The sequence below is a fragment of the Dunckerocampus dactyliophorus genome, chromosome 13 (assembly GCF_027744805.1).
Source record: "Dunckerocampus dactyliophorus isolate RoL2022-P2 chromosome 13, RoL_Ddac_1.1, whole genome shotgun sequence".
NCBI classification, from domain to species: Eukaryota; Metazoa; Chordata; class Actinopteri; order Syngnathiformes; family Syngnathidae; genus Dunckerocampus; species Dunckerocampus dactyliophorus.
Window position 1 is genome coordinate 2,114,426 of NC_072831.1, and position 8,428 is coordinate 2,122,853.

An 8,428-nucleotide genomic window follows, 5' to 3' on the forward strand; every position below is an offset into this window, starting at 1 on the left:
TTTGGTCATATCATTTCAGACATGAATCCACAAGTATGGGGTTGGGAGAGAAGAGTTTCTCCACTATCAACAAATCAAACATATAATCCAATCTAAAACTATATCTAAACTACTACCTTCTTCGTTAATAGATAACATTTTGAAAATCAAGAGCAATACAAACCTAACATCCAAACTTTCTAAAATAATAACAACTTCAAAATATCAGCTAACGCTGCCGTCCACCAAATGGGAAAATGATTGGACAGACATATGCAGAACTATTTATTCCATGTCAATAAACATAAACCTACAACTAATACAAGATAAAACTCTTCACTGATTTCATTTAACACAAAGTCGATTGCACAAGATGGAAGTATCAGACACAGATACTTGTCCACAATGCACTTTGGGTTGTACAGATAATTATTTGCATGCCACAAGGATCTGCACACCCGTACTCTCCTTCTAGTCATCAGTAAGTAACAACCTATCAACCATCTTGCTGTGGGATCTCATTAAATCCATCACCGTGTCTTCTAGGAGACACCACACAAATAGACCTTCTTTATAAATATCATAACCCCTCCTCATCTCTCTAACTATCCTAAGAAAGTCATTTTTTAACACTGGAAAAACAAAAAAGCATGCAACATCACCCACTGGATCAATTTAATAACAAATCATGCATTAATAGAAAAAAACACACATACATCAGCCCCCATTTATAGATTATTTACACTTATCAATACTTCACTCAACTATCCACATAACATGAGAGAAAGGATTATTATCATTTATTATTTTATGTTGGTTTGTTACAATTATTATGTTTTTTGCATCTTTTTTGCAAGTTTATTATTTCTTTCTTCTTTTACTCTTTTACATTTCTCCCAAAGTATACAAAGTATAGTTTATTTTATTTTATTTCTTATTCATAATATAATAACTATATATATATATATATATATATATATATATACACACCTACACCTACACCTACACCTCGGACTTCACACACAACTCCACACAGTGTCACATCCTGAAGTTCTCCGGCGACACAGCCATTGTGGGTTGTGTTTGGAATACAGGACGGTCATCAGGGACTTTGTCAGCTGGAGTGAGCTTAACCAGCTGCAGCTAAACACCAGCAAGACAAAGGAGATGATCATTAACTTCCAGAGGAAAACATCTCACTTCACATTCCTGGGTGTTCACCTTAACAACAAACTGGACTGGTCCGTCAACACCCACGCCCTCTACAAGAAGGGCCAGAGTCGCCTCCACCTGCTGAGGAGACTGAGGTCCTTTGGTGTGTGCAGGACTCTTTTACGGACCTTTTATGACTCTGTGGTGGCCTCAGCCATCTTCTATGCTGTGGGCTGCTGGAGAGGGGGCAGCACGGACAGGGACAGGAGCAGGATCAATAGGCTGATCAGGAGAGCGAGCTCTGTCCTGGACGGTCCTCTGGACTCCGTGGAGGAAGTGGGGGAGAGAAGGATGTTGGCTAAGCTGACATCCATCATGGACAACACCTCTCACCCGCTACATGACACTGTGGGTTCCCTTAGCAGCTCCTTCAGCAGCAGACTGTTACACCCACGATATAAGAAGGAGAGGTTCCGCAGGTCCTTCATACCGACCGCTGTCAGGCTCTACAACACCTGCACCGTTTTGTATTCACTATGTCACTATGCATTCTTTACTTGTGTATCTTGCTTGCTGCTGTAACAGATGAATTTCCCTGCTGTGGGATTAATAAAGTACTACTACTACTACTATATATATATACTGTATATATATAGATCTCTACTGGTCAACATTATTATTTTTTTTCCCCCCCTTTTTTTCCTCTACTGGTCAACATTCAAACTGGACGCACACCTGTCTAAAGAGGCCAACACTTTTGCAGACTCCCTCCGGTGGCAAGCAGGAAGGAGAGACGATGCTGAGAGATGTGTGTGTGTTCTGAGCTGCTGTCTGGTGGCCGCGTTCAATAAATAAAGTTGGCAGAAGCAACAGGAGAAGTTTCCTTCTTTGCTTCGGAGCTGAATAACACTGACAAGTTAACAGACTAGTAGCGAACGGAAAAGAAGACGTTTGTTTGTGTCGAATACAGAAGATGAGGACTTTGATGGATTTGTGGATGAGGATTGATGAAAAATAACGTGAGTACATTCTAAAATACTTCAATTAAGTACAACCAAACTCAGTTTTGCTCCCGCTGCCGCATGCATGCTAGCGTATGTTTTTTTTTTTATTGTAGCGTCGCTGGGAGCACGTCCTGTTCCCAGCCTACTTTGCGGTAATGTTTTGGTGCAAATGCTCTTAAAGTTACATGTTTGACCAGGAAATAGCAAGCTCAAAAGAAGACGGCTTTTTTATGTGGAACAACTGACAGTTTGTGTGGATCTTGTGAATGATTGTGACTGAGCTAGGACTCAGTAATTAAAGTCTACACACGACGGCTTCATTGATTGAAAAACAAAACTTTTTCGTGCATGAAGCTTCTACTTGAGTCGGTAATTTGGCCGCTATATGCAGTCAGATATTGACCAAGGGAGACAAAATGGGTGGCCGCTGGCTGCGTTGGACAGGTGACTGTCTATAACATGTACATTTGCTGCGGGGGATTTTTCAGTGGCTGCTATAGGCAGGTGGCCGTTCTATAAAGGTGGCCGCTGAGACAAGTTTGACTGTATATTATATATGAGTTATATAAACTTGGGTTTTCTCCGGGTACTCCGGTTTCCTCCCACATTCCAAAAACATGCATGTTAGGTTAATTGGAGACTCTATGTCCATAGGTATGAATGTGAGTGTGAATGGTTGTGCCCTGCGATTGGCTGGACACCAGACCAGGACGTACCCCGCCTGTTGCCCGAAGTCAGCTGATAGGCTGATAGGCCCCAGCATGCCCCCGCGACCCTAATGAGGAGAAGCGGTATTGAAAATGGATGGATGGGTAGGTTTTGTTTTGTTTCACAACAAAACAAAACAAAACAACGGTACCTGGACGCATGGAGGAGATTCCAGGAGACAGGTAGTTACTCCAGGAGAGCTGGACAGGGCCATAGAAGGTCCTCCAACCCTCAGCAGGATCGGTATCTGCTCCTTTGTGCAAGGAGGAACAGGATGAGCACTGCCAGAGCCCTACAAAATGACCTCCAGCAGGCCACTGGTGTGAATGTTTCTGACCAAACAATCAGAAACAGGCTCCATGAGGGTGGCCTGAGGGCCCGACGTCCTGTAGTGGGTCCTGTGCTCACTGCCCAGCACTGTAGAGCTCCATTGGCATTTGCCATAGACCACCAGAATTGGCAACTACACCACTGGTGCCCTGTGCTCTTCACTGATGAGGGGCAAGTTCAACCTGAGCACGTGCGACAGACGTGAAAGGGTCTGGAGATGCCGTGGAGAACGTTATGCTGCCTGCAGCATCATTCAGCATAAAATCCTTGGACGCATTGTCAGAACCTACGCTGGTGCAGTGGGACCTGGGTTCCTCCTGGTCCACGACAATGCCCGACCTCATGTGGCTAGTGTATGCAGGTAGTTCCTGGAGGATGAAGGAATTGATACCATTGACTGGCACCCACGTTCACCTGACCTAAACCCAATAGAACACCTCTGGGACATTATGTTTAGGTCCATCCGGCACCTCCAGGTTGCTCCTCAGACTGTCCAGGAGCTCATTGATGCCCTGGTCCAGATCTGGGAGGAGATCCCCCAGGACACCATCCGTAGTCTCATTAGGAGCATGCCCCCACGTTGTCAGGCATGCGTACAAGCACGTGGGGGCCACACAAACTACTGAGAATCATTTTGAGTTGCTACAATGACATTTTAGCTAAATGGACCAGTGTGCTGCATCATTTTTTCACTTTCATTTTTGGGGTGTCTTTGATTTCCCCCCTCTATAGGGTGATCATTTTCATTTCTATCAAATGATGTGGCATCATTTTGTTACTAATACATCACCCACTTATTATCAGGAAACATATTCAACATCATTTTTCCCCCAGTTTAGATCTGATGTGTTTTCCAAAGTGTTCCTTTAATTGTTTTGAACAGAATATTTTGCACGGCCATTTTTTCCAATTTGGTCTTTTATTGGATGGACTTTTATTGGATCTTTCATTGGATTAGGGAGGTTTGTTCCAAAAGCCAAACAATATAGTTGGTCATGCTGTGGAATAAAAAAGCTCATTCAGCAATACTTTGCTTGCATTATTTGGAATGCTTTGAAGAGCGTTTTTCATAACCATGTTCAATTCCACACATTCGTGTTTGTAACAAAAGCTTATTATGAAAAACAAAAATTAAAAAAGCGTATTGGATCAGATGCTACAAAATGTGATTGGGAGATCAAAATTCAACCCGCCCTGTTTCGCACCGCCTGCACCTGGACTTGAGCACATCACCTTCGTGATGGGAGACGAGAGCACTGACCACACGGCTAAAAAGCCGGTCTGGCGCTTGTGCAGCCTCACAGGCTGGCATCCGTTACACAAGAAAATTTATGAAGATTATTTGAGAAGAAAGTCCAAATATTTGGGGGGAAAAAAACAGCAGTGGGAAAAATATGCTATTATTAATATGCTTTTCACCTCCATGACAAAGCTGAGATGAAATAAATGTCACTTCTTGGCATAACTACACGTGTTGCTTAACAAAATATCAAAGTGGTAAAAACAGTTCTTTTATGAGAATCTAGTCACAACTTTCAAGTCGGAATATTAAGAAAAACAAACAAAACAACAAATAAAGTTGTAATTTTTTGGAAAAGGAGATTGCGGAAAAAGTAACATTTTTATGACAAAGTCAAAGCATGGGAATAAATGTTCATCCAGTCTACATCGATATGAACGATATGTTCGTTTTTGATAACAAACTTAAAAAAAACAACAATATTTGATCACCCAGCCCTAGTATTTATTGTTATTCATTTTTATGAGTTATTTGGTGAAATGTCTTTGTTTCATGGGTTATTATAGAAATGACGGCTGTTTACCCAACATCTGTGAACCCCCCCCCCCGTCCTTGCATGTGACTTTACTGTACTCGGCAGAGTAAACATCAGCTGGTTCCAGTTAGCCATGCAGTGACTCCAATTAACCCTTTTAAAAGTGCGCCACTGCCCCCCCCCACACACACAGAGCAGCAAATCATATTATGATGAATTTCAGTCATGGGTTCCCTGCTCCTTGCATTTTCCCAAGGAGTCCTCAATCTCGCCGACACGCCGCCGCCATTTGAAGTCAACTTGAGCTGAGGGTCAGCGACAGGCCCAGCCGAGCAAAAGGGGTAACGCTCAAACCTTCCACCCCCCTCTTCGAGCAGTAAGGAAAACAGATACGGGTGCACATGGCGATATATTGAGGCCGGCAAAATGATCCAGATAGTTTTCATTTCTTGTGCGATTCATTTATTCGTTATCATCCCAGGCCGAGTGCCCCATGAGACAGTTTTTGTTTTGAGCAAGAAATCTGGTCACGTTTTAATCTCGCGAGATCCCGTGACACCCCTAATATGCCGTCTTAAACACATCAAAGCTAAGTATGTGATGTAAATGAAGAACCTGTTCCAAGTTGGTGAGGATCTGGATAAAGGTGCACAGCCAGGTACAGCATGTGTTAGTGCAGGGGTGTCCAAAGTGGGACTCGGGGGCCAGTTGTGCCCCGTCGCTGTTTTTTGTTGTTGTTTTTTTTAAACTGAAAACAAACAACAACTAAATGAAAAGATCAGCAGTAATTTAAAAATAATAAAGTCAAAATATGAAGAACAAAATGTTGTCATCGTAATGTTATGAGGAGAAATTCAATTGGAAAGAAAAAAAATGACTTTTTAAAAAGTCAATGTTATGAGAAACACACAAAGAAAGGTGTCATTTTAAAAAGTTCTAATGTTACGGGAATAAAGTCATAAGATTACGAGAAGAAGAAGAAGAATTATATTTCCAAAAACAAAGCTGGAAAATTAAAACAACCACAACGGAAGAAATGGAAAAAAACAGCTAGAATTTCAAGTTTAAAGTCAAAATATTAGGAAAAAGTGACTTTCCAAGGAAAAATAACGCACAATTTTAGAATAAAGTCATAATACTAAGACGAAAATGTCATTTTAGTAGAATAGAGTTGAAATCTTAAGAAAAAATATGTTATTTCGTAATATTATGAGACACACACAACAAAATAAAGTTGTGATTTTTTTAACTCCAATTAGGTCGAGGCAAAAAAGCTTTAATATTATGGGAATAAAGGCATTACAAGAAGAACATTTCTGAAGATAATTTCAGAAGAGAACCGTCTTTGGAATGGAGTTTCAAAATATACTGCTCAAAAAAATGAAAGGAACACTTTGGAAAACACATCAGATCTAAACTGGGGGAAAAATGATGTGGAATATGTTTCTTGATAATAAGTGGGTGATGTATTAGTAACAAAATGATGCCACATCATTTGATAGAAATGAAAATGATCACCCTATAGAGGGGGAAATCAAAGACACCCCAAAAATGAAAGTGAAAAAATTATGCAGCACACTGGTCCATTTGGCTAAAATGTCATTGTAGCAACTCAAAATGATTCTCAGTAGTTTGTGTGGCCCCCACGTGCTTGTACGCATGCCAATTCCTTCATCCTCCAGGAACTACCTGCATACACTAGCGACATGAGGTCGGGCATTGTCGTGGACCAGGAGGAACCCAGGTCCCACTGCACCAGCGTAGGTTCTGACAATGGGTCCAAGGATTTTATGCTGAATGATGCTGCAGGCAGCATAACGTTCTCCACGGCATCTCCAGACCCTCTCACGTCTGTCGCATGTGCTCAGGTTGAACTTGCTCTCATCAGTGAAGAGCACAGGGCACCAGTGGTGTAGTTGCCAATTCTGGTGGTCTATGGCAAATGCCAATCGAGCTCTACAGTGCTGGGCAGTGAGCACAGGGCCCACTACAGGACGTCGGGCCCTCAGGCCACCCTCATGGAGCCTGTTTCTGATTGTTTGGTCAGAAACATTCACACCAGTGGCCTGCTGGAGGTCATTTTGTAGGGCTCTGGCAGTGCTCATCCTGTTCCTCCTTGCACAAAAGAGCAGATATCAATCCTGCTGAGGGTTGAAGGACCTTCTATGGCCCTGTCCAGCTCTCCTGGAGTAACTACCTGTCTCCTGGAATCTCCTCCATGCGTCCAGGTACCGCAGTGATGCCCTGGTCCAGATCTGGGAGGAGATCCCCCAGGACACCATCCGTAGTCTCATTAGGAGCATGCCCCAACGTTGTCAGGCATGCGTACAAGCACGTGGGGGCCACACAAACTTCTGAGAATCATTTTGAGTTGCTACAATGACATTTTAGCTAAATGGACCAGTGTGCTGCATCATTTTTTCACTTTCATTTTTGGGGTGTCTTTGATTTCCCCCCTCTATAGGGTGATCATTTTCATTTCTATCAAATGATGTGGCATCATTTTGTTACTAATACATCACCCACTTATTATCAGGAAACATATTCAACATCATTTTCCCCCAGTTTAGATCTGATGTGTTTTCCAAGTGTTCCTCTAATGTTTTTGAGCAGTATATTTATATTTATCTACTTTTTTTTTCTATTTTAGATTGAAGTGTAGTTTGTGCACACCTGAAGGTAAGAAGGACTGGAACAAACCAGTATCAGTACCATCCAATATCATGACATCATGTCAGGAGATCCAGAGCATAGAACGGATGGAGCCACCTGCTATGGCCCAGCATGGTGCACTGTATTCGGGCACATGCTCCGAGCAGCCAGTGTGACGCTACGGAAGTCTCTGGCAAACCTTTTGCACTTTCAGATGGCTGATAAGTTTTTTTTATGTGCTCGATGTTTTTTTCCCCTCTCATCGCGGAGCATTTGGTACAAACTAGGACATGAAATGTCCCCTTTTGTTTGTTTACAAGTGAGCTCAAGAAAGGGAAACCTCAGGGAAATTAAAACAGGCCGTTAAACGTCACAGGAAGGAGGAAAAAAAAGCTTTTTTTTTTTTATTATCGGCTATCGGAGCTACTTTGAACGTTATCGGATTTTCCAGTATGATGCCATAATTCCCTCATATCGGTCTGATAATTATCACCATTATCATCATTATCATGCATCCTTAATTTGGAAAATAAAAAAAACAGCAAAAATGGAAAAAAAAAGAACAAAGAGTGAATTTGATATCAATAATAGTTTTTTCCACCTACATGACAAAGCTGAGATGAAACACTGTATCAACAACTTCTTAGCATATCTGCATGTGTTGCTTTACAAAATATCCACGTGGCAAAGTGGCATCCTTTCATTTTTCTCTCCCTGGAAAAACGTCCGCCCCACTCTAGTCTACTTTTTTGTTCATTTTTTAAAATGTCACATAATGAATGCAGTTTCTCCTCCTGCCAGATATTCATCACTAGGAAGACTTGAAAT